Source organism: Pseudophryne corroboree, chromosome 4 (assembly GCF_028390025.1).
Source record: "Pseudophryne corroboree isolate aPseCor3 chromosome 4, aPseCor3.hap2, whole genome shotgun sequence".
Lineage (NCBI taxonomy): Eukaryota > Metazoa > Chordata > Amphibia > Anura > Myobatrachidae > Pseudophryne > Pseudophryne corroboree.
The window spans coordinates 6,831,697-6,857,748 of NC_086447.1; the positions used below are offsets into that span (position 1 = coordinate 6,831,697).

Consider the following 26,052-nt stretch of genomic DNA (forward strand, 5'->3'; position numbering starts at 1 on the left):
TTATGAGTTACCAATGCATTTATTTAACCCATGCCATAGTCAATTACAAATAGTTTCAATGGGGCCTAGTGAAAGTTAATAGTGAGATGAATACTTGATGTAAGAACTACACACAGATAAAAACAAAGTTTTTTTTTTCCTTCTACCTCTAGGATTCAGTTAACTCTGCTTGCTAGTTTAGGATAGCCATTGAAATGCAAATTAACCTGTGTAACTGCTTTTTCTTAGCAGTGGAAAAAAAACCCACTTTTACAGACAGACAAAAGCACATAGCTTTGATATGCAAATTAGAAGCACTGAATGGGTTAATGAGTCTCATAGGAGACCAGTGAATGGTACATATATAATATTATTATAATTATGTGTATATTTATATCAGTGTATGTTCTGCAAGATATCTATCCAATCTGAATCATACCATTTGAGTTATTGATTATTGCTAGATTCATTTAGAACTATGTGAAAACCGGAGATATTTGGTGCTATATAGTTAAAAATAAAATAAATATTTAAGGAAGTAAGTGTAAGACACACACGCAGCCTGGCCTAGTTGTAAAGGCTTATACAGAAGAAACTGTGTGTTGTGTTAAGTGAGCGTTTATAGTTAATATTGCTCACATTGATAGAATTGTGTGATTTGTGCTATTGTGGACGTATGGTTTTTGTACATGTGTCTCGGACAAAGTACAAGACTGCGTACGCAGCGTAAGAGACACGCACGATCGCGTGTTTACGCAAATTGTGTAAGAAGTACGCTCGCTAAGTACAAATTACACGATAGTTTGTTTAGTTTAAAGGTGGGACAGTAGCCACGCTACAATAGCACCAAACTACCCGGTTTCTAAAGAAATTTAGTATAAAAACAAAATTTAGTATAAATAATTTTTTTTTTAAATTGTCTCTGGGGGTAAAGCTGCCAACTTGATTGAATCCTAATTTTCTGTACAGAAAAGAAAAATAACGTGTATTTGAGTGAGCGAATGCAGGACTGAGTGGATACTGAACCCAATAACTAGGTGGTCTAGGTGGACGAAGCTAGGTGTCTAGGTGGACGAAGCTAGGTGGTCTAGGTGGACACACTGGGTTAGTAGAGGCCCGGTGGCATAAGGTTCGCAACCCTGCGTTAAAAAAAAACTAGGTGGTCTTGGTGGACTGAGTGGTATCCCATACAACTCTAGGTGGTCTGCTAGGTGGTCTACAGCAATCGTAGGGCATATAGATAGCTAGTATCTATAGGCTGTGCTATTGCATCACATGTCCGTTTGTTCTGCACAGAGCAACGTGATATTATCGTGTCATATGCGCTGTGAAAGAGCATACGCAGACGTGATTGTATAGACAAAGGGGTTTTTCTTTGATGACTTCAGGAAATCTCCCTGGTGGGCTTCACTGGAAAGGGTGAAAGATAGTTATCTAATTTCTCTGTTTTTCACCCTACAAACAACTCCTGTTGAAAGATACCGAAAAGGAAATTTTCACTGCCTCTCTCAGGAAAATATTCCAAACAGAACTTCCACCGAAAGAAATTACGGTGTTGTAAGGTCTGATAGGAGCCCTAAGTTGGGTACATTGCCTTCGCTATCAACAGTGTATGGTAGTACTGACCAGCTTGGGCGCGAGCGAGTGGAAGGCGCTCAGGTATACTTCCACCGTCTACTTATATTGAGTATTTTGGTGTTTGTGGGAATTTTTTTGAAGATGTTGGAAGAGACCCACAAATATGGGAGCCAGTTGCTCAAGTAAGAGATGTTTAGACAGGGTTCAGGCAGAATTGTGGCCAAAAGGCTCAGCAAGGTTTATCATGTGTGAAAAATATGGTTCACACACCGAAGTCTTATGCAATGAGTTGATATGTATGACTAACAATGATAGGGAACCATTCCCTAGGGTGGGCAGCTTTGAACCAGAGGTACTGCACAATGTAAGCAGTAAAATATGTCTTCTTAAATCCAAGAAACAAAGGATTAAACATAATGATTGTTTAAAATTATGGCAACAGGAGGGGGATATGCAAAGAGAACAAATTCGCAAAACAGGTTCAAAACCTAGCGGGAATGGGAACACAAACACACCATTGTCGACACAGGTCGAAGGGGAAGAGATGGCTACAGTCAATGGTATATCCGTAAATGATAGTAGTATGCAAAAACAATGTATTAACCCTAATTTTTGCAAGATGTATCCTGTTTTGAAGTCTTTTCAAGGTTATAGGTCACAAGAAGATGAAGGATCCAGCCAAATTCCAGCTCTCCTCCAAGCAGTCACTTTGCAGGAAACTCAGGTGGGGCCTGTCCAACCAGGTAGAGCAGTAACAGTATTCCCCAATGAAAGAACTGGGGAGGTCACAGCTACCGGTAAGTGTGAGACAGTTCATTGCACAGAGACAACAACACCTCACAGTAAACAGATAAGGAACGGAACGGTAGGATTACACCCTGTCTTGGAAATAGTAACTCCCAATGGGGGAACCGATAGTCAGGGAGTAATCCTCATCAGGAATAATGCAATATATTCTCCGTGGCCCAGAGATGAGCTGCGATCAATCATTTCAGAATTCCCTGACCCTCGGAAGCATTTAGCCAGATGTCAGAAATTTATCAGAGATCTGGGTAATGCGTATGAACCGACAAACAAACATTGGCGGATATTTTTGAAAGCGTGCTTACCCGCTAATATTGACACCCAAAAATGTATCACTGATTGTAGGCTAGAGTTGGATAGTCTTATGACTGACAGAAACAACCAGGAAAATATAGAACGAATGAATAGGCAGCTAGAGTTGTGTTTCCCCAATGAGTGGAGAAGAATTTTCTCCATAAAACAGAGGGAAAATGAAATGACATCTGAATATTTCCATCAGGCCCTGCAAATAATGGATAGATACATGGGGGTATCAGATACAGGGAACGATGCGAATTATAGGGAAGTGGCTGTCTCTGTGCTAATGGACGGACTCAATAAGACAGTAAGGGACAGGGTACAAACATCTTTGCCTAATTGGAAAGGGGTCACAGTAGCTTGTCTTAGAGAGTGCGCAATTGAACACCATAAGAATATTGCTAGGCGTAGAGAACTGCAAGAGGAGAGGCTGAGGATTGAAAGAATACAGGCTCTTACACCAAAGTCTCATCAACCTAAACCCCAAAACACGGATAGTAAGAAAGGACCTAGGATATGCTACACTTGTAGGAAGGAAGGGCATTTTGCCAGAGATTGTAGGTATAGTAGAACACATAGCCAATATAGACCCCTAGACAGAGAAAACAAGCCACGTTATTAAACACATAGACGGGATCAAGGGACATATAGAAAGGAATCACGAGCCATATAGAGAACACAGATTCGGTTACTGGGAAGAACAGAATAAATGCAACTTTACCCTTTTGACAGAACTTGCTGGGGTTAGGAGGAGGCCTCTAAACTTCTGCTTCTCTCTCTAGCAGAAGTGACCTCTAAGTAACTTAACAGAGGTTTTGTTAGAGATGGTATACATATAGAGTGCTCCCACCCAGGAAGCACAAAGTATGTTAGATACCCACGAAGACTAATGTTGCATTTCACTGTTCTAGATGCATGTCCATCACAGGTAGAGGAAATTATCTCAAAGATACCGGGTTCCCTATGAACTTAGAATGGACAAGAGACTGGATTGATGGCTGGGATAGTCCCAGTAGTGATATAACACACATAGAATTTTTTTTAGGGGAACAGACCGATTAGGGAATCATTCCCCGTAGTGCCCAATCCAGATGTCAAACTTTGTAAAATCTTCTTTGCCTCTACAAACTTATCTGTTACTATACTCTGTGATTTGTCTTCAAAGTTTCCTCTTCATCCTTTTACGTTCACCGACAGGATTACAGTTCAAACGTCACATGCCTACTCGGTCTTTTCAGAGTTCTGCCCAAACCCAATATATCTCACCAGCATAGGGACACCAGTATCAGTGTGCCTGGTCATGCACAAAGGATGGAGAATGGGAATACTGGTGAAGGGAGACTGTGCATAGATACCGATATACATGATGGTGTGACAGCCTGATGGTGAACGCAAATCTGACAAATTTTCTTTTTATTATTTCCCCTCGCTTTTCACTTTCCACAGATGGTTTAAATGCAAGATTTATGTTTCCTACAGAAAGGTGGCTGACCCGGAGAGAACCCGTGACAAAGAGCAGAGTGTAGAGAACATCGTATCACTGGAGTGTCTGTTCCGGGAAAGGTTGAGAGGCAGGACTGTTGAGACGGCACCTGAGCGCGGAGAACAACAAGACCAGAGGCGGTTGTCGCCCCAGTTTTTTTATTTTTCTCCATCTCCCACTACCCTCCTTCTCTTTCTCTCCCTTCTTGTTTCCCTTCTCTTCCCTTAACAAGATGGACTTACCCCAAGAGACTGCGTTCCGGGTTTTCCTGTTAATCCTGTTGTTGACCAGGACAGTCTGTTTCGGTGAGGGTCCCAGAGAGGTCGAGAAAGGATCTGGAATGGGTTCTGATGGCGAGGATGGATTTGTAGAATCTCAAGAGCAACACATCACTCGAGCAAAGGCGGGTATCAGAAAGCGCTCTGGTAGTCAGGGAGCTCGGAGGCACTGTGAAGGGTTATTGTCTGAGGAAAATTGCATTTGTAGGAATTGTGAGAACATAGTCGAGGATGGGTGCATCCAGAGATGTCAGTCCAACCTTAATATCGACATGGACCGTCATCCGTTGAGTGATTACCACTCACTAGTGGGTAAGGTCTTAAACCAGACAGAATACTGGGTGTGCTCACAGGTACCTCAAGGTCAGAGCAAGTCAGGATTAGTACCGTACCCTTTAGCAATAGATGAGGTACTCGAATTACGGGGTGGGAGACCAATGGACAAGAAATTCAATATTTCTAGGCCCCCTAGCTTGAAGCTCCACCAGTATCATGTAGATAGATCCTTATTATGTTTCAATATTTCCAATTACAGAAAACCGGGAAATTGGGAAGTGACGTGGAATAACCAGACAATGACCTTTTCGCACAGAGCTGATAGGATAGCCATAGACTCTGAACTTGTACGCCAAATAGCCAACAGTGGGAGGTATTTCCGGTATAGGTATACTCGAGGAAGCAAGACCATGTGGGTTGGAAAAGTATCACCAGGGTACTGTGCTCATATCATCCAGCCCGATACTTGTACTGAGCAGATGGGAGAACTAGGGATTGGGTTTTTCACTTGGAAAGTTTGTAATATGGTAATGTCATATTCTGTCCCCTATGTTCTCCCCGATGATGCCTATTTCATATGTTGGAGGAAGGCGTACAAGTGGCTTGCCCCGAGCTCAGAGGGATTGTGTTATATTGGAAGAGTGTTGCCAGAGGTCATGACCATAACCCATGATAAGATGAAAGATGTTCACCGCAGTGCTCAGGCTCCTTACACTCATACTCACTATGAACACATCGTCAAGAGACACCTCATAGAGAGGACAGAGCACGTAGCCTCTGATTTGATCCACGAATCCACCGGGATTCAATTCCTTCTCGCATTAGACATCACCCGTACTGCCAGAGGAATTATAAATTATAGGTATATCCATGCGCTAGCGAACTTGATAGATAATATCACTGAGATGTATGATGACACCTTCAGGTATATGGGAAGGGAGTTAAAGCCTTACAAGAAGGAACTGATTCAGCACAGGATGGTCCTAAATTATATCACAGCCGTGACGGGTGGGTACTGTGTTACTCTGGCAACTCAATATGGTGTGAAGTGCTGTACATATATCACGAACAGCACTGACGACCCCACAGAGATCATCGATCAAAAGATGGACAATATCTTGCAGTTGAAGTGGGAGTTCAGGAGGAAACACAGCCTTACCTTGGCGACTGTGAGTAATGAACTGACCGGCTGGGTCTCATGGTTGAACCCACGAAATTGGTTCTCAGGTTTAGGAGAGTGGGCTCAAAATGTTATTATGAGTGTAGGGAAGTTTCTCCTTTGTATCCTGGGAGTCATCATAATTATTGGTTTGATATTTAGGTGTGTTCGAATTCTAACGCGGCGCAAGCACGGCACAAATTTGATGAGTTTACGGAGCGAGGGCATTGTTATAGCAGCAGATTTAATTTACGACCCATCCATAGAGACAGTGTTATGATAAGGATTGCAAATGAATTCCATGGCCTGTTTCTTTCACCCGTTTTTCTTTTGTCTCCCCCTCTGCCCAGATCCACCCATCCGGAAAAGACATCAGCCCTACCCAAGAATGATTATGAAAATGTTATGTGAATGTATTTTAGATATGTGTCTTATCTTCATCTGTACAACCTTCAGTTAATGGCACACATAGTCGACAGGTGATATCCACATATACTAGCACTCACATATGTTCCCCCTCCATGTATCATCAACTAAATGTGCACCCCATTTGTTGGAACAAGAAGCCGAAAAGAGCTCGGTAGTTTTTGTTGGCCCACTTACAGACCCTTAATACGGAATGAGAAGGATTTAATGTATACTTCGCAATACCTCGAAGCTTATTTAGAACATATACGGCACGATGATACATGCCCCTCAGACATGGAATCATACATACATGCTTTTTACTATCCCACTAGGTCATACATTTCCTACCTACCACTCTCTCCCGACCATCCAAAACTTCTGTAGATATTGTGTAGATATTTTTCTGTTTAGTGATTAGATAGTGGCAGTTATTGGTGACTGCCAAAGGGTGGACTGTCAAAGTCGGAAAATATTGCAGAACACACATCACGTACAAACTACACACACATGCCCACTGCGCGTGCACTTGTTCTGCCGTGCGTGCACATATCCGCAATTTGCGTATGGTCGCTCCCGCGGTCCTGCGCATCGGCGCGTGGTATGGGTATTTACGGCAGAGTTTGTGAACGCATGGAGATCCATCAAAACACATTACATATTTAATCCAAATAGTGCACAATGTACACATAGCCGCCCTGCACATCAGAAAGTAATAGCTGTTTAAAATAGTTACAGAACAAAGGGATTCACCTTTACAGGATAAGAGGGGACAGAACAAGGTTATAAGGTGGTGTCTGGTATCCAGCTGTAGGGTAATTTAAGGGTAACATTCCGGTGTTGGTTGGAGGAAGATCGCATGTTCCTGCGGATAGTTATGTGCAGAAGCAGAATATAGATATAAACTGTATTTACTGTATATTATGTATGCGGCGGGAATCCAGAGGAGACCACCCACAAGAGCAGCTGAGAAAGACATCGCCTACCTTTTCAAATCGACCTATGACCTCTCCTGTACTGTAAAAGTGCATTCCTGTGTCCAATGGACAAAGGGATTACAGTATCCATTGTATTGCTTTTGGAAGAAGTGTATAAATAAAGCCTGCTGCAGCCTGGCCTGGCACAAGACTCACAAAGTTATCTATCAGATGACCGTGGACCGGCCGGGTTGCGCAAGCGATTCCAATCACGTATGTACATTGACTGTAGCCATTATTCTGTTATATTGTCTTGTATTGTAGTGCATGATTTGTATTGTAAACCCCCTTTCAGCAATAATCCACTGTGGTGTCGGAACCCAGCGGTAAAATCACAATTGGTGTCGTGTCATCATTGCCCTGCTAAGGTTTAAAGTGTTTTATCATTGCATTACATTACTGCTAAGGTTTAAAGTGTTTTATCATTGCATTACATTACTGCTAAGGTTTAAAGTGTTTTATCATTACATTGCATTACTGTAAAGAGTTAAAGTGTATCGCTGGGTATGCGCGCGCTGTGTGTACATTGTACCCCCAGCGCGGCGTTTGTACGCTAAGTCCGTACAGTGATACGGGACTCCGTACGCAAACAGTGTATAAAGTACGTAGCGTGTGTACCAAGTTTAGCGGCCGCAGCGGCTCCATGGTAAAGTGTATTCCAAGTGTGTGTAAGGTATAGCTTTTTGTTCCTGTAAGATAACCGGCATTATCATGTGTGTGTCATGTTCTACCTGAGAGAGCTTCCTGTGTGTCTGTATCAGTGTTGTACCCTGCTACAACCCATGATACCACTCGTACCTCCCTGCCAATGGTATTCCTGAGGATGGGAGTACAGTGTCTCACCCACAATAGGCCACATCACCTTAGACCTGGGTCCCAACATACCACCTCAGAGAATGACTAAGCAGCAATATCAGCACAACAAGTTGACATAAAGAAAAGAGGTGGTCCTGAATACTGATTTACAGGAGTTCCTGTAGGGATAGTCATTTAGCATTGTGTAAATTTCTATGTTAGTATCTGTCTATGAATCTTCCTATGTGTACAGTACCTGGCCTCACATCTCCTACTCAGGGGCATAGGGAGGACGGTTCCGGTAGAGCTCGAGCTTCAGGCACTCAAGACAGTACAGGGCGCCACAGCTTGACTCCGCCGGAACCTCCGCCTGGCCGCAAGCAGCTCATAGCCGCAGCTGTCAGTCACTGACAGCTGGAAGCCCGAGCTGTATCACATCTCTCCCTCCCCTCCGCTCCCCTCTGGTCCGTGACTCGCATGTAACGTTACGCATCACACGCACTGACGGGCAGAGACTCGGCCAGCAGCAGTCGGGAAGCAGGTGAGTATTTTCTTTTTTCTTTTTTTTTTCTTTTGTGTTTCGGCGCTACCAGGGGACACAGCTACAGGGGGCAAAATTACTCTGGGCACATCTACAAGGGCCACACCTACTGGAGGCACAACTTATCCAGGCACACCTACAGGGGGCACATCTATTGGGGGCAAATCTATTGGGGGCACAACTACTGGGTTCAAATCTACAGGGGCACAAACCAGGGTGCACAATTACTCTGGGCACAGCTACAGGAGGCACACCTACTGGGGGCACAGCTACTCCAGGCACAGCTGCTGGGGGCACATCTAGTGGGGGCAAATCTACAGGGGGCACAACTACTGTGGGCAAATCTACAGGGGGCACAACTACTGGGTCCATAACTACAGGGGGCATAACTGTGGCCACGCCCCTTCCCTATGAAGCCACACTCCTATTTTTTTGACGCGTGCCTTCGGCGCGCTCGATATTTAGCCTGTGGGTGTGTGTGGGAGGGGGGTGTCAAAGGAAAACTTTCGCCCTGGATGCCATAAGGTCTAAACCGGCCCTGGTGGCCACGCCCCCAATTCAGTACAGGGGAGGGGGCGCCAAAACATACCTTACTCCAGGCACAATAACACCTTGCTACACTTCTGCTCCTACTGGAGCCCTGTGTGTACTGTACCTGAACTACATCTCCAACTGGAGCCCTGTGTGTACAGTTCCTGGCCTCACATCTCCACCTGGAGCCCTGTGTGTACAGTTCCTGGCCTCACATCTCCTACTGGAGCCCCGTGTGTACAGTACCTGCCTCACATCTCCACCTGGAGCCCTGTGTGTACAGTTCCTGGCCTCACATCTCCAACTGGAGCCCCGTGTGTACAGTTCCTGCCTCACATCTCCAACTGGAGCCCCGTGTGTACAGTACCTGAACTACATCTCCAACTGGAACCCTGTGTGTACAGTACCTGGCCTCACATCTCCTACTGGAGCCCTGTGTGTACAGTACCTGACCTACATCTCCAACTGGAGCCCTGTGTGTACAGTACCTGGCCTACATCTCCAACTGGAGCCCTGTGTGTACAGTACCTGAACTACATCTCCAACTGGAGCCCCATGTGTACAGTTCCTGCCTCACATCTCCAACTGGAGCCCCGTGTGTACAGTACCTGACCTACATCTCCAACTGGAACCCTGTGTGTACAGTACCTGACCTCACATCTCCAACTGGAGCCCTGTGTGTACAGTACCTGGCCTACATCTCCAACTGGAGCCCTGTGTGTACAGTACCTGAACTACATCTCCAACTGGAGCCCCATGTGTACAGTTCCTGCCTCACATCTCCAACTGGAGCCCCGTGTGTACAGTACCTGACCTACATCTCCAACTGGAACCCTGTGTGTACAGTACCTGGCCTCACATCTCCAACTGGAGCCCTGTGTGTACAGTACCTGGCCTACATCTCCAACTGGAGCCCTGTGTGTACAGTACCTGACCTACATCTCCAACTGGAGCCCCGTGTGTACAGTACCTGACCTCACACCTCCAACTGGAGCCCTGTGTGTACAGTACCCAGGGCCGGCGCCACCATTAGGCAGCTTTAGGCAGCTGCCTATGGGCGCTGGCCACTAGAGGGCGGCGCTGCTCGGCAGCACACTGCGGATGAATGATTTATTTATTATTCTTTTAGCTGTGCTGTCTGTTCCTCCTCTTCCTTAATCAACAAGTAGCAGGGATGCCGCGGCCGCCCAACAGTCAGCCGGCACTGACAGCATGAGTGGCAGTGTGCTTGTTGGTGATAAGCTGGCTCTCGCTATGTATAGTACTTGCTATGTATAGCACAACAATCCACCCCGGGTTGCCCCCCTGCCGCCTGCGATAACACCTGACATATTTCTGGCCGCACCACAACAGCACCCTTGTGTAGTCAGCCTTTTTATCCCCGACCACGATTTTATCTCACATATTACAATCCCGCGTGCGCGAATACACCCCTCACCCAGCGGTTGCATCCCCCCACTATATTTCATGTTCGCCGCCGCCGCCGCCCCCCCCCCCCCCCCCCCCCCGCGCCGCAGATCTGATCCGCCGTACACTCAGTGCTTACGGCTCCCGCTGGCCATAAGATTGGCTGCTACTGCCGAGCAACTGACCATCCTGTCCAATAGTAACAAGCTGCCTCCAGCCGCGGCTTTCTGATTGGCTGGGGCGCAAGATGCAGGGAGGAGGTGGGATCCCTGTTATTGCCTTGAGGTAGTGTATTCAGAGGAGAGTGATCTAGAAAGTAAAGTTTAGGATCTCTCCTGTTGTGTGCATGTCTCATCACAGCCTGTGTTTGCCATCAGCAAAAGTAAGTAAGACAGGCTGTAATATTATTATTTTTTCTGTAACCAATTAAATTTGGAGTTTATGCTCTGGGTTTTTATAGTCATATAATTCATGTATATATGCATATGTGTATTTATAAAATATATATACAAATTTGCAAAGGTAATGGTGGCATTCGCAGGTCTTGCAGCGTAAAACTTTGATTACAGAAGTCAGGCGACTTCAAGACTAGCTTGAAGTCGCCTGATTGCTGTAATCAAAGTTTTACGCTGCAAGACCCGCGAGTGCCACCATTACCTTTGCAAATTTGTGTGCACAACCCACTGGAAGGCACCGGGGCAATTATTTTCACAAAGTAAGGAGTGCTGGTCATTGCTGGTTTCTATAGGACACACACCCTGAAGACGGGCCCCGAAACGTTGATAATAAATAGCACAGCTTTCTTCACCTACTCTACAGTATCCTGAGTGCCGCCTTCTGTGGATTTCTGTGTATGTACAGGCTGCCTAGGCCTGTCAGGAAGGCACCAGAGCACATTTTTGTGATGCAATTTGCATAGGAGTGTTGGACCCATACTGCGTATATATATATATATATATATATATATATATATATATATATTAGAGATGAGCGGGTTCGGTTCCTCGGAATCCGAACCCCCCCGAACTTCACGCTTTTTACACGGGTCCGAGGCAGACTCGGATCTTCCCGCCTTGCTCGGCTAACCCGAGCGCGCCCGAACGTCATCATCCCGCTGTCGGATTCTCGCGAGGCTCGTATTCTATCGCGAGACTCGGATTCTATATAAGGAGACGCGCGTCGCCGCCATTTTCACACGTGCATTGAGATTGATAGGGAGAGGACGTGGCTGGCGTCCTCTCCGTTCAGATAGAGAGTGAGACACTTGATTTACTGGAGCATTAGGAGTACTCAGAGAGTGCAGAGTTTTGCTGATAGTTATACTAGTGACCACCAGTTTTATTTATTATTTAATATAATCCGTTCTCTGCCTGAAAAAAAACGATACACAGTCACATACCATATCTGTGCTCAGCCTCAGTGTGCTGCATGATAATATCATCTATGTATATCTGACTGTGCTGAGTAGTGCTCACTGCTCACACAGCTTAATTGTGGGGGAGACTGGGGAGCAGTTATAGCAGGAGTACATATTTAACAGTGCACACTTTTGCTGCCAGAGTGCCAGTGTGACTGACCAGCAGTGACCACCAGTATATTGTCTGCCTGAAAAAGTTAAACACTCGTGTGGTGTTTTTTTTTTTCATTCTATAAACGCATTCTGCTGACAGTGTCCAGCAGGTCCGTCATTCATTATATTTCTATCTTCTTCATACTAGTAGTTTAGGAGTCTGCAGTGCTGACAGTGTCCAGCAGGTCCGTCATTATACAATATATACCTGTCCTGCAGTAGTGATATATATATATTTTTTATATCATTATCATCCAGTCTATACTAGCAGATGCGCAGTACGGTAGTCCACGGCTGTAGCTACCTCTGTGTCGGCAGTCGCTCGTCCATAATTGTATACCTACCTGTGGTGGTTTTTTTTTTTCTATCTTCTTGATACTAGTAGTTGAGGAGTCTGCAGTGCTGACAGTGTCCAGCAGGTCTGTCATTATACAATATATACCTGTCCTGCAGTAGTGATATATATATATTTTTTATATCATTATCATCCAGTCTATACTAGCAGACGCGCAGTACGGTAGTCCACGGCTGTAGCTACCTCTGTGTCGGCAGTCGCTCGTCCATAATTGTATACCTACCTGTGGTGTGTTTTTTTTTTCTATCTTCTTGATACTAGTAGTTTAGGAGTCTGCAGTGCTGACAGTGTCCAGCAGGTCCGTCATTATACAATATATACCTGTCCTGCAGTAGTGATATATATATATTTTTTATATAATTATCATCCAGTCTATACTAGCAGACGCGCAGTACGGTAGTCCACGGCTGTAGCTATCTCTGTGTCGGCAGTCGCTCGTCCATAATTGTATACCTACCTGTGGTGGTTTTTTTTTTTTCTATCTTCTTCATACTAGTAGTTTAGGAGTCTGCAGTGCTGACAGTGTCCAACAGGTCCGTCATTATACAATATATACCTGTCCTGCAGTAGTGATATATATATATTTTTTATATCATTATCATCCAGTCTATACTAGCAGACGCGCAGTACGGTAGTCCACGGCTGTAGCTACCTCTGTGTCGGCAGTCGCTCGTCCATAATTGTATACCTACCTGTGGTGGTTTTTTTTTTTTCTATCTTCTTCATACTAGTAGTTTAGGAGTCTGCAGTGCTGACAGTGTCCAGCAGGTCCGTCATTATACAATATATACCTGTCCTGCAGTAGTGATATATATATATTTTTTATATCATTATCATCCAGTCTATACTAGCAGACGCAGTACAGTAGTCCACGGCTGTAGCTACCTCTGTGTCGGCAGTCGCTCGTCATCCATAAGTATACTAGTATCCATCCATCTCCATTGTTTACCTGAGGTGCCTTTTAGTTGTGCCTATTAAAATATGGAGGACAAAAATGTTGAGGTTCCAAAAATAGGGAAAGATCAAGATCCACTTCCACCTCGTGCTGAAGCTGCTGCCACTAGTCATGGCCGAGACGATTAAATGCCATCAACGTCGTCTGCCAAGGGCGATGCCCAATGTCATAGTACAGAGCATGTAAAATCCAAAACACAAAATATCAGTAAAAAAAGGACTCAAAAATCTAAAATAAAATCGTCGGAGGAGAAGTGTAAACTTGCCAATATGCCATTTACCACACGGAGTGGCAAGGAACGGCTGAGGCCCTAGCCTATGTTCATGGCTAGTGGTTCAGCTTCACATGAGGATGGAAGCACTCAGCCTCTCGCTAGAAAAATGAAAAGACTTAAGCTGGCAAAAGCACAGCAAAGAACTGTGCGTTCTTCGAAATCCCAAATCCACAAGGAGAGTCCAATTGTGTCGGTTGCGATGCCTGACCTTCCCAACACTGGACGTGAAGAGCATGCGCCTTCCACCATTTGCACGCCCCCTGCAAGTGCTGGAAGGAGCACCCGCAGTCCAGTTCCTGATAGTCAGATTGAAGATGTCAGTGTTGAAGTACACCAGGATGAGGAGGATATGGGTGTTGCTGGCGCTGGGGAGGAAATTGACCAGGAGGATTCTGATGGTGAGGTGGTTTGTTTAAGTCAGGCACCCGGGGAGACACCTGTTGTCCGTGGGAGGAATATGGATATTGACTTGCCTGGTGAAAATACCAAAAAAATCAGCTCTTCGGTGTGGAAGTATTTCAACAGAAATGCGGACAACATTTGTCAAGCCGTGTGTTGCCTTTGTCAAGCTGTAATAAGTAGGGGTAAGGACGTTAACCACCTCGGAACATCCTCCCTTATACGTCACCTGCAGCGCATTCATCATAAGTCAGTGACAAGTTCAAAAACTTTGGGCAACAGCGGAAGCAGTCCACTGACCAGTAAATCCCTTCCTCTTGTAACCAAGCTCATGCAAACCACCCCACCAACTCCCTCAGTGTCAATTTCCTCCTTCCCCAGGAATGCCAATAGTCCTGCAGGCCATGTCACTGGCAATTCTGACGATTCCTCTCCTGCCTGGGATTCCTCCGATGCATCCTTGCATGTAACGCCTACTGCTGCTGGCGCTGCTGTTGTTGCTGCTGGGAGTCGATGGTCATCCCAGAGGGGAAGTCGTAAGACCACTTTTACTACTTCCACCAAGCAATTGACTGTCCAACAGTCCTTTGCGAGGAAGATGAAATATCACAGCAGTCATCCTGCTGCAAAGCGGATAACTGAGGCCTTGGCATCCTGGGTGGTTGACTAACGTGGTTCCGGTATCCATCATTACTGCAGAGGCAACTAGAGACTTGTTGGAGGTACTGTGTCCCCGGTACCAAATACCATCTAGGTTCCATTTCTCTAGGCAGGCGATACCGAAAATGTACACAGACCTCAGAAAAAGACTCACCAGTGTCCTAAAAAATGCAGTTGTACCCAATGTCCACTTAACCACGGACATGTGGACAAGTGGAGCAGGGCAGACTCAGGACTATATGACTGTGACAGCCCTCTGGGTAGATGTATGGACTCCCGCCGCAAGAACAGCAGCGGCGGCACCAGTAGCAGCATCTCGCAAACGCCAACTCTTTCCTAGGCAGGCTACGCTTTGTATCACCGCTTTCCAGAATACGCACACAGCTAAAAACCTCTTACGGCAACTGAGGAAGATCATCGCAGAATGGCTTACCCCAATTGCACTCTCCTGTGGATTTGTGGCATCGGACAACGCCAGCAATATTGTGTGTGCATTAAATATGGGCAAATTCCAGCACGTCCCATGTTTTGCACATACCTTGAATTTGGTGGTGCAGAATTATTTAAAAAACGAGAGGGGCGTGCAAGAGATGTTGTCGGTGGCCAGAAGAATTGCGGGACACTTTCGGCGTACAGGCACCACGTACAGAAGACTGGAGCAACACCAAAAACGCCTGAACCTGCCCTGCCATCATCTGAAGCAAGAAGTGGTAACGAGGTGGAATTCAACCCTCTATATGCTTCAGAGGTTGGAGGAGCAGCAAAAGGCCATTCAAGCCTATACAACTGAGCACGATATAGGAGGTGGAATGCACCTGTCTCAAGCGCAGTGGAAAATTATTTCAACGTTGTGCAAGGTTCTGCAACCTTTTGAACTTGCCACACGTGAAGTCAGTTCAGACACTGCCAGCCTGAGTCAGGTCATTCCCCTCATCAGGCTTTTGCAGAAGAAGCTGGAGACATTGAAGGAGGAGCTAACACAGAGTGATTCCGCTAGGCATGTGGGACTTGTGGATGGATCCCTTAATTCGCTTAACAAGGATTCACGGGTGGTCAATCTGTTGAAATCAGAGCACTACATTTTGGCCACCGTGCTCGATCCTAGATTTAAAACCTACCTTGGATCTCTCTTTCCGGCAGACACAAGTCTGCAGGGGTTCAAAGAACTGCTGGTGAGAAAATTGTCAAGTCAAGCGGAACGCGACCTGTCAACATCTCCTCCTTCACATTCTCCCGCAACTGGGGGTGCGAGGAAAAGGCTCAGAATTCCGAGCCCACCCGCTGGCGGTGATGCAGGGCAGTCTGGAGCGACTGCTGATGCTGACATCTGGTCCGGACTGAAGGACCTGCCAACGATTACGGACATGTCGTCTACTGTCACTGCATATGATTCTCTCCCCATTGAAAGAATGGTGGAGGATTATATGAGTGACCGCATCCAAGTAGGCACGTCAGACAGTCCGTACGTATACTGGCAGGAAAAAGAGGCAATTTGGAGGCCCTTGCACAAACTGGCTTTATTCTACCTAAGTTGCCCTCCCACAAGTGTGTACTCCGAAAGAGTGTTTAGTTCCGCCGCTCACCTTGTCAGCAATCGGCGTACGAGGTTACTTCCAGAAAATGTGGAGAAGATGATGTTCATTAAAATGAATTATAATCAATTCCTCCATGGAGACATTCACCAACAGCAATTGCCTCCACAAAGTACACAGGGAGCTGTGATGGTGGATTCCAGTGGGGACGAATTGATAATCTGTGAGGAGGGGGATGTACACGGTGATGAATCGGAGGATGATGATGATGTGGACATCTTGCCTCTGTAGAGCCAGTTTGTGCAAGGAGAGATTAATTGCTTCTTTTTTGGTGGGGGTCCAAACCAACCCGTCATTTCAGTCACAGTCGTGTGGCAGACCCTGTCACTGAAATGATGGGTTGGTTAAAGTGTGCATGTCCTGTTTATACAACATAAGGGTGGGTGGGAGTGCCCAAGGACAATTCCATCTTGCACCTCTTTTTTCTTTCATTTTTCTTTGCGTCATGTGCTGTTTGGGGGAGTGTTTTTTGGAAGGGCCAGCCTGCCTGACACTGCAGTGCCACTCCTAGATGGGCCAGGTGTTTGTGTCGGCCACTTGGGTCGCTGAGCTTAGTCACACAGCTACCTCATTGTGCCTCTTTTTTTCTTTGCGTCATGTGCTGTTTGGGGAGTATTTTTTGGAAGGGCCATCCTGCCTGACACTGCAGTGCCACTCCTAGATGGGCCAGGTGTTTGTGTCGGCCACTTGGGTCGCTGAGCTTAGTCACACAGCTCCCTCATTGCGCCTCTTTTTTTTCTTCTTTGCGTCATGTGCTGTTTGGGGAGTGTTTTTTGGAAGGGCCATCCTGCGTGACACTGCAGTGCCACTCCTAGATGGGCCCGGTGTTTGTGTCGGCCACTTGGGTCGCTGAACTTAGTCACACAGCTACGTCATTGCGCCTCTTTTTTTCTTTGCGTCATGTGCTGTTTGGGGAGTATTTTTTGGAAGGGCCATCCTGCCTGACACTGCAGTGCCACTCCTAGATGGGCCAGGTGTTTGTGTCGGCCATTTGGGTCGCTGAGCTTAGTCACACAGCTCCCTTATTGCGCCTCTTTTTTTTCTTCTTTGCGTCATGTGCTGTTTGGGGAGTGTTTTTTGGAAGGGCCATCCTGCGTGACACTGCAGTGCCACTCCTAGATGGGCCAGGTGTTTGTGTCGGCCACTAGGGTCGCTTAGCTTACTCACACAGCTACCTCATTGCGCCTCTTTTTTTTCTTCTTTGCGTCATGTGCTGTTTGGGGAGTATTTTTTGGAAGGGCCATCCTGCCTGACACTGCAGTGACACTCCTAGATGAGCCCGGTGTTTGTGTCGGCCACTAGGGTCGCTTATCTTACTCACACAGCTACCTCATTGCGCCTCTTTTTTTCTTTGCGTCATGTGCTGTTTGGGGAGGGTTTTTTGGAAGGGACATCCTGCGTGACACTGCAGTGACACTCCTAGATGGGCCCGGTGTTTGTGTCGGCCACTAGGGTCGCTTATCTTACTCACACAGCTACCTCATTGCGCCTCTTTTTTTCTTTGCATCATGTGCTGTTTGGGGAGGGTTTTTTGGAAGGGACATCCTGCGTGACACTGCAGTGACACTCCTAGATGGGCCCGGTGTTTGTGTCGGCCACTAGGGTCGCTTATCTTACTCACACAGCTACCTCATTGCGCCTCTTTTTTTCTTTGCGTCATGTGCTGTTTGGGGAGGGTTTTTTGGAAGGGACATCCTGCGTGACACTGCAGTGACACTCCTAGATGGGCCCGGTGTTTGTGTCGGCCACTAGGGTCGCTTATCTTACTCACACAGCTACCTCATTGCGCCTCTTTTTTTCTTTGCGTCATGTGCTGTTTGGGGAGGGTTTTTTGGAAGGGACATCCTGCGTGACACTGCAGTGACACTCCTAGATGGGCCCGGTGTTTGTGTCGGCCACTAGGGTCGCTTAGCTTAGTCATCCAGCGACCTAGGTGCAAATTTTAGGACTAAAAATAGTATTGTGAGGTGTGAGGTATTCAGAATAGACTGAAAATGAGTGTAAATTATGGTTTTTGAGGTTAATAATACTTTGGGATCAAAATGACCCCCAAATTCTATGATTTAAGCTGTATTTTAGTGTTTTTTGAAAAAAACACCCGAATCCAAAACACACCCGAATCCGACAAAAAAAATTCGGTGAGGTTTTGCCAAAACGCGGTCGAACCCAAAACACGGCCGCGGAACCGAACCCAAAACCAAAACACAAAACCCGAAAAATTTCCGGCGCTCATCTCTAGTATTTAGGGCAGTAGCGCAGGCTCCACACCTATACGGCTCCAGACAATCAGGGGCACAATTGTGTACAGTGCAGCAGTTACCCTGTAATGATAATAAGAGTAATATCGATGACGGGGGGCCACCCTCCCCCGCAGTTACCCTGTAATGATAATAAGAGTAATATCGGTGACGGGGGGGCCGCCCTCCCCTGCAGTTACCCTGTAATGATAATAAGAGTAATATCGGTGACGGGGAGCCGCCCTCCCCTGCAGTTACCCTGTAATGATAATAAGAGTAATATCGGTGACGGGGGGCCGCCCTCCCCCGCAGTTACCCTGTAATGATAATAAGAGTAATATCGGTGACGGGGGGGCCGCCCTCCCCTGCAGTTACCCTGTAATGATAATAAGAGTAATATCGGTGACGGGGGGGCCGCCCTCCCCTGCAGTTACCCTGTAATGATAATAAGAGTAATATCGGTGACGGGGGGGCCGCCCTCCCCTGCAGTTACCCTGTAATGATAATAAGAGTAATATCGGTCACGGGGGGGCCGCCCTCCCCTGCAGTTACCCTGTAATAATAATAAGAGTAATATCGGTGACGGGGGAGCGCCCTCCCCTGCAGTTACCCTGTAATGATAATAAGAGTAATATCGGTGACGGGGGGGCCGCCCTCCCCTGCAGTTACCCTGTAATGATAATAAGAGTAATATCGGTGACGGGGGAGCGCCCTCCCCTGCAGTTACCCTGTAATGATAATAAGAGTAATATCGGTGACGGGGGGGCCGCCCTCCCCCGCAGTTACCCTATAATGATAATAAGAGTGATATCGGTGACGGGGGGGCCGCCCTCCCCCCTGCAGTTACCCTGTAATGATAATAAGAGTAATATCGGTGACGGGGGGGCCGCCCTCCCCTGCAGTTACCCTGTAATGATAATAAGAGTAATATCGGTGACGGGGGGCCGCCCTTCCCTGCAGTTACCCTGTAATGATAATAAGAGTAATATCGGTGACGGGGGGCCGCCCTTCCCCGCAGTTACCCTGTAATGATAATAAGAGTAATATCGGTGACGGGGGGGCCGCCCTTCCCCGCAGTTACCCTGTAATGATAATAAGAGTAATATCGGTGACGGGGGGCCGCCCTCCCCTGCAGTTACCCTGTAATGATAATAAGAGTAATATCGGTGACGGGGGGGCCGCCCTCCCCTGCAGTTACCCTGTAATGATAATAAGAGTAATATAGGTGATGGGGGGCCGCCCTTCCCCGCAGTTACCCTGTAATGATAATAAGAGTAATATCGGTGACGGGGGGGCCGCCCTCCCCTGCAGTTACCCTGTAATGATAATAAGAGTAATATCGGTGACGGGGGGGCCGCCCTCCCCTGCAGTTACCCTGTAATGATAATAAGAGTAATATCGGTGACGGGGGGGCCGCCCTCCCCTGCAGTTACCCTGTAATGATAATAAGAGTAATATCGGTGACGGGGGGGCCGCCCTCCCCTGCAGTTACCCTGTAATGATAATAAGAGTAATATCGGTGACGGGGGGGCCGCCCTCCCCTGCAGTTACCCTGTAATGATAATAAGAGTAATATCGGTGACGGGGGGGCCGCCCTCCCCGCAGTTACCCTGTAATGATAATAAGAGTATGATACTGGTCTGAGGAATTCCTGGTGTGGATCAGCAAGTCCTGGAGTCGCTCTTATGCTCCCTGCGGTCGGCGACCGTCTCATGGTATAATGCCTGTTATTGCAGGGGTCAGAGTTCGGCGTCTCTCATGAAGACTTTGTGAGGAGCGTCCTGCCATCGCTCTCAGAGACGGACACCGTCCTCTTCATGTTTACCCTGGATGGTGAGTGACCGTCTGACGTTCCATCACATGACCTGACACAGCAGCCAATCACACTTAGGCGGTCACATCTTGTAGGTGGTTGCTGGGCGTTGTCGCCAGAGATAGGACATTTTATCGCTTTGACTGATACACTAATGGCGGTGTCATCAGTGTGATGTAACTGAGGGTTTTCTAGCCCTGCGGTAAGTGGCCACACAAAGTACTTTCTCATCTATATGCTCCTCACTGAGGGTTATATATCCTCCTGCTACCCGGTGGCAAGGAACCCCTCTGTCGGCCCAGTTCCCACTATGAAGCTCCTACTAAGCACTTACCTGTGTAACTGGGGGAACTACAGTCACAGGTTGCGGTCAGGTGTCTGAAAATGGCGTCTTAGTAGCTCTGTAATTGCCCCATAGTAAGTATGTATGTCATGTAACGCGCCTTTATGCTCAGAGTAGCAGCGGGTAGGTGCACCAACTACACTAGGGCCAGGGAGCACCAAGCACTGACCATGGGATTACATCTGTACTCGTATGATGTAATAACCCACCGTAGGGATCAGTTCTGTAGTCATGTGATGTCATGTCACACTATAGGGATCAGGGATGTAGTCATGTGACCACACACTATAGGGATCAGGGCTGTAGTCATGTGACCACACACTATAGGGATCAGGGCTGTAGTCATGTGACCACACACTATAGGGATCAGGGCTGTAGTCATGTGACCACACACTATAGGGATCAGCAAAGTCTGTATTACATATAACTTGGTGCCTCCTTCCATTCTCAGATGACCTCGGTGAGGTGGAGAAGCTGATGGAACTAGTGAAAGAGAAGACCACTAACATCCATGCCATCTCCCACGCCACAGCGGGACAATACCTGCCGGTGAGACGCCTCTTACTGTGGGTCAGAGTGTTTGATGCCACTTGTTGATGATTGCCACTTAGGTCAGAGGTCATAGAGGGTGACTTAGTTGGTCTAGGTTACATGAATATTTATATATAGTATACGTGTACCCTATGGCAGCACATAGAGCACTAAGGTCTACGTACTGCCCATCCCTCCGCCTGAGACTAGACCACCCCATTACTGAGAAGGACATTGTGTGATGACGTCACAGGGGTGAGATACGGATATATATGTCACCTGTCCTGTATAATCCTCCTCCTGAGACTAGGCTGCCCCATTACTGAGAAGGACATTGTGTGATGACATCACAGGGGTGAGATACGGATATATATGTCACCTGTCCTGTATAACCCTCCGCCTGAAACTAGGCTGCCCCATTACTGAGAAGGACATTGTGTGATGACGTCACAGGGGCGAGATAATGATATTTATGTCACCTGTCCTGTATAATCCTCCGCCTAAAACTAGGCCATTATTGAGAAGGACATTGTGTGATGACGTCACAGGGGTGAGATACGGATATATATGTCACCTGTCCTGTATAACCCTCCGCCTGAAACTAGGCCATTATTGAGAAGGACATTGTGTGATGACGTCACAGGGGTGAGATACGGATATATATGTCACCTGTCCTGTATAACCCTCCGCCTGAAACTAGGCCATTATTGAGAAAGACATTGTGTGATGACGTCACAGGGGTGATGTACGGATATATATGTCACCTGTCCTGTATAACCCTCCGCCTGAGACTAGGCTGCCCCATTACTGAGAAGGACATTGTGTGATGACGTCACAGGGGTGAGATACGGATATATATGTCACCTGTCCTGTATAATCCTCCTCCTGAGACTGGGCCACCCCATTACTGAGAAGGACATTGTGTGATGACGTCACAGGGGTGAGATATGGATGATGACGTCACAGGGGTGAGATATGGATATATATGTCACCTGTCCTGTATAATCCTCCTCCTGAGACTTGGCCACCCCATTACTGAGAAGGACATTGTGTGATGACGTCACAGGGGTGAGATACGGATATATATGTCACCTGTCCTGTATAATCCTCCGCCTGAGACTGGACCACCCCATTACTGAGAAGGACATTGTGTGATGACGTCACAGGGGTGAGATAATGATATATATGTCACCTGTCCTGAGAAAAAGACTCACCAGTGTCCTAAAAAATGCAGTTGTACCCAATGTCCACTTAACCACGGACATGTGGACAAGTGGAGCAGGGCAGACTCAGGACTATATGACTGTGACAGCCCTCTGGGTAGATGTATGGACTCCCGCCGCAAGAACAGCAGCGGCGGCACCAGTAGCAGCATCTCGCAAACGCCAACTCTTTCCTAGGCAGGCTACGCTTTGTATCACCGCTTTCCAGAATACGCACACAGCTAAAAACCTCTTACGGCAACTGAGGAAGATCATCGCAGAATGGCTTACCCCAATTGCACTCTCCTGTGGATTTGTGGCATCGGACAACGCCAGCAATATTGTGTGTGCATTAAATATGGGCAAATTCCAGCACGTCCCATGTTTTGCACATACCTTGAATTTGGTGGTGCAGAATTATTTAAAAAACGAGAGGGGCGTGCAAGAGATGTTGTCGGTGGCCAGAAGAATTGCGGGACACTTTCGGCGTACAGGCACCACGTACAGAAGACTGGAGCAACACCAAAAACGCCTGAACCTGCCCTGCCATCATCTGAAGCAAGAAGTGGTAACGAGGTGGAATTCAACCCTCTATATGCTTCAGAGGTTGGAGGAGCAGCAAAAGGCCATTCAAGCCTATACAACTGAGCACGATATAGGAGGTGGAATGCACCTGTCTCAAGCGCAGTGGAAAATTATTTCAACGTTGTGCAAGGTTCTGCAACCTTTTGAACTTGCCACACGTGAAGTCAGTTCAGACACTGCCAGCCTGAGTCAGGTCATTCCCCTCATCAGGCTTTTGCAGAAGAAGCTGGAGACATTGAAGGAGGAGCTAACACAGAGTGATTCCGCTAGGCATGTGGGACTTGTGGATGGATCCCTTAATTCGCTTAACAAGGATTCACGGGTGGTCAATCTGTTGAAATCAGAGCACTACATTTTGGCCACCGTGCTCGATCCTAGATTTAAAACCTACCTTGGATCTCTCTTTCCGGCAGACACAAGTCTGCAGGGGTTCAAAGAACTGCTGGTGAGAAAATTGTCAAGTCAAGCGGAACGCGACCTGTCAACATCTCCTCCTTCACATTCTCCCGCAACTGGGGGTGCGAGGAAAAGGCTCAGAATTCCGAGCCCACCCGCTGGCGGTGATGCAGGGCAGTCTGGAGCGACTGCTGATGCTGACATCTGGTCCGGACTGAAGGACCTGCCAACGATTACGGACATGTCGTCTACTGTCACTGCATATGATTCTCTCCCCATTGAAAGAATGGTGGAGGATTATATGAGTGACCGCATCCAAGTAGGCACGTCAGACAGTCCGTACGTATACTGGCAGGAAAAAGAGGCAATTTGGAGGCCCTTGCACAAACTGGCTTTATTCTACCTAAGTTGCCCTCCCACAAGTGTGTACTCCGAAAGAGTGTTTAGTTCCGCCGCTCACCTTGTCAGCAATCGGCGTACGAGGTTACTTCCAGAAAATGTGGAGAAGATGATGTTCATTAAAATGAATTATAATCAATTCCTCCATGGAGACATTCACCAACAGCAATTGCCTCCACAAAGTACACAGGGAGCTGTGATGGTGGATTCCAGTGGGGACGAATTGATAATCTGTGAGGAGGGGGATGTACACGGTGATGAATCGGAGGATGATGATGATGTGGACATCTTGCCTCTGTAGAGCCAGTTTGTGCAAGGAGAGATTAATTGCTTCTTTTTTGGTGGGGGTCCAAACCAACCCGTCATTTCAGTCACAGTCGTGTGGCAGACCCTGTCACTGAAATGATGGGTTGGTTAAAGTGTGCATGTCCTGTTTATACAACATAAGGGTGGGTGGGAGTGCCCAAGGACAATTCCATCTTGCACCTCTTTTTTCTTTCATTTTTCTTTGCGTCATGTGCTGTTTGGGGGAGTGTTTTTTGGAAGGGCCAGCCTGCCTGACACTGCAGTGCCACTCCTAGATGGGCCAGGTGTTTGTGTCGGCCACTTGGGTCGCTGAGCTTAGTCACACAGCTACCTCATTGTGCCTCTTTTTTTCTTTGCGTCATGTGCTGTTTGGGGAGTATTTTTTGGAAGGGCCATCCTGCCTGACACTGCAGTGCCACTCCTAGATGGGCCAGGTGTTTGTGTCGGCCACTTGGGTCGCTGAGCTTAGTCACACAGCTCCCTCATTGCGCCTCTTTTTTTTCTTCTTTGCGTCATGTGCTGTTTGGGGAGTGTTTTTTGGAAGGGCCATCCTGCGTGACACTGCAGTGCCACTCCTAGATGGGCCCGGTGTTTGTGTCGGCCACTTGGGTCGCTGAACTTAGTCACACAGCTACGTCATTGCGCCTCTTTTTTTCTTTGCGTCATGTGCTGTTTGGGGAGTATTTTTTGGAAGGGCCATCCTGCCTGACACTGCAGTGCCACTCCTAGATGGGCCAGGTGTTTGTGTCGGCCATTTGGGTCGCTGAGCTTAGTCACACAGCTCCCTTATTGCGCCTCTTTTTTTTCTTCTTTGCGTCATGTGCTGTTTGGGGAGTGTTTTTTGGAAGGGCCATCCTGCGTGACACTGCAGTGCCACTCCTAGATGGGCCAGGTGTTTGTGTCGGCCACTAGGGTCGCTTAGCTTACTCACACAGCTACCTCATTGCGCCTCTTTTTTTTCTTCTTTGCGTCATGTGCTGTTTGGGGAGTATTTTTTGGAAGGGCCATCCTGCCTGACACTGCAGTGACACTCCTAGATGAGCCAGGTGTTTGTGTCGGCCACTTGGGTCGCTGAGCTTAGTCACACAGCTACCTCATTGCGCCTCTTTTTTTCTTTGCGTCATGTGCTGTTTGGGGAGTGTTTTTTGGAAGGGCCATCCTGCGTGACACTGCAGTGCCACTCCTAGATGGGCCAGGTGTTTGTGTCGGCCACTTGGGTCGCTGAGCTTAGTCATCCAGCGACCTCGGTGCAAATTTTATGACTAAAAATAATATTGTGAGGTGTGAGGTGTTCAGAATAGACTGAAAATGAGTGGAAATTATGGTTATTGAGGTTAATAATACTTTGGTATCAAAATGACCCCCAAATTCTATGATTTAGGCTGTTTTTTAGGGTTTTTTGAAAAAAACACCTGAATCCAAAACACACCCGAATCCGACAAAAAAAATTCGGTGAGGTTTTGCCAAAACGCGTTCGAACCCAAAACACGGCCGCGGAACCGAACCCAAAACCAAAACACAAAATCCGAAAAATTTCCGGTGCACATCTCTAATATATATATGAGCAGTATAATCATCTCCAACTCCTGCACCTGTGTGTATATACCCACTGCCCTGCTTGTTCCCCTCCTTCGGCAGGACCAGTGATGGCGCTGCGCTACTGCACTGGGGTATGAGACGTCATAACATCTCATCCCACAAGAAGGAGACGGGGTGCGAGACTTGAGAGACTGGAGTTGGATTCTGAATCTGCCTGACCGTGTTGGGACCCGCAAGCCAGCTCAGAGATCAGAATAGGGGGAGAAAATCATTCAATATTTGTTATAGTGTGGGGGTGAGAGCTTCATTTAATATACTGCATAAAGGGTGGGGGTGAGAGAGAAATATTTAAAGGATGTGGGGGATCATTAAGTCTGCACATCACA

At 47.2% G+C, this 26,052-nt stretch overlaps 1 protein-coding gene across 2 annotated transcripts in view; it reads right to left on the bottom strand.

Annotated features, from left to right (window-relative positions):
- Nucleotides 1-26,052, bottom strand: part of GCKR (glucokinase regulator) — a 125,932-nt gene that overhangs the window by 2,713 nt on the left and 97,167 nt on the right. The window lies entirely within an intron of this gene.